Below are 1,211 nucleotides of genomic sequence, written 5' to 3'. Positions count from 1 at the left end.
CGCTCCTGATTCCGTACCACCGACACAGTGTCCAAGTTCCAGACTGAGTCGTGGTCCGTTAGTGAGGGTTGAGGAGCAGCGCTCAGCTTCTGGCGGTGTTTCGTTGAATGAAGAAAGCTTCGAACCATTGCAAAACGGCTCCCTGTATCCTCAAAACCCATCACCTTTCATCCCACCAATACTGACCGATGGATTGACTCAGGTGATCTGTCTGGACCCCCGCCCCCCCCACCGTGGCCTGGAGTGGCTCGTAGCCTTTGAAATCTTTGTGAAAAATGATATTTTGTTTTCCCGCTCCCAAGCCTTGCATCTGCAGAGACAATGGGTGCTGATTACTGGATGTCTGTCATTTCCTGAGTTGATGGCCCCCATTAGCAGGTAATGGGTTTCGATCTCAAACCAATTTTGCTTAACTAGCTTATCTCCTGGAAGACATCATCATCATAGACAATCCCTCAGCATTGAGGAAAACTTGCTTCCACTCTTAACATGCGTTCTCAGTTGACTGTACTGTCCAATACGAGAACCACAGTCTCTGTCACAGGTGGGACAGATAGTCATTGAGGGATAGGATGGGTGGGACAGGTTTGCCGCACGCTCCTTACGCTGCCTGCCCTTGTTTTCTGTATTTTTTTTTTTTTGAAATTCGTAGCCAATCGTTCCAATTCTTTGTCAAATCACAAACGCCAGAGGTCACCTTGCACACGCCAAGGATCACTCTGCGCCAATGCTCTTAGCCAAAAGGCCTAGAGCCACTGCACCGTTCCTGGAAGTACTGCAATACCAGGTTCGTGCCATGGAGGTGGATGGGTCAGGTCCCCCACACACCTCCGTGGAGGTGGATGGGTCAAGCCACCCCACCCACCTCCTGTTTCCAAAAAAGCAAGCATATACCTTCCTGATCCAGGGAGAACCACCCGGAGGTCATGGTGGCTACTCCCCTGTCAGGTCAGTTACGCATGATCTTAGCCAAAAGGCCGAGAAGCGATTGTTTTCTGTATGCTCTTGGTGACGAGACTTGAGGTGCTCAGCGGCCTCCCGGATGCACTTCCTCCACTTCGGGAGGTCTTTGGCCAAGGACTCCCAGGTGTCAGTGGGGATGTTGCACTTTATCAGGGAGGCTTTGAGGGTGTCCTTAGAAACATGGAAACATAGAAAATAGGTGCAGGAGTAGGCCATTTGGCCCTTCGAGCCTGCACCACCATTCAATA

General features: G+C 50.9%; 1 pseudogene; it reads right to left on the bottom strand.

Moving 5' to 3' along the window:
- Positions 1-750: 750 nt before the first annotated feature.
- LOC139275380 (U2 spliceosomal RNA) lies at positions 751-989 on the bottom strand (annotated as a pseudogene).
- Positions 990-1,211: the final 222 nt, after the last annotated feature.

Source organism: Pristiophorus japonicus, chromosome 10, assembly GCF_044704955.1.
Source record: "Pristiophorus japonicus isolate sPriJap1 chromosome 10, sPriJap1.hap1, whole genome shotgun sequence".
NCBI classification, from domain to species: Eukaryota; Metazoa; Chordata; class Chondrichthyes; family Pristiophoridae; genus Pristiophorus; species Pristiophorus japonicus.
The sequence above is the reverse complement of the archived record's forward strand: the minus strand, read 5'-3'. Positions and strand labels throughout refer to the sequence as shown.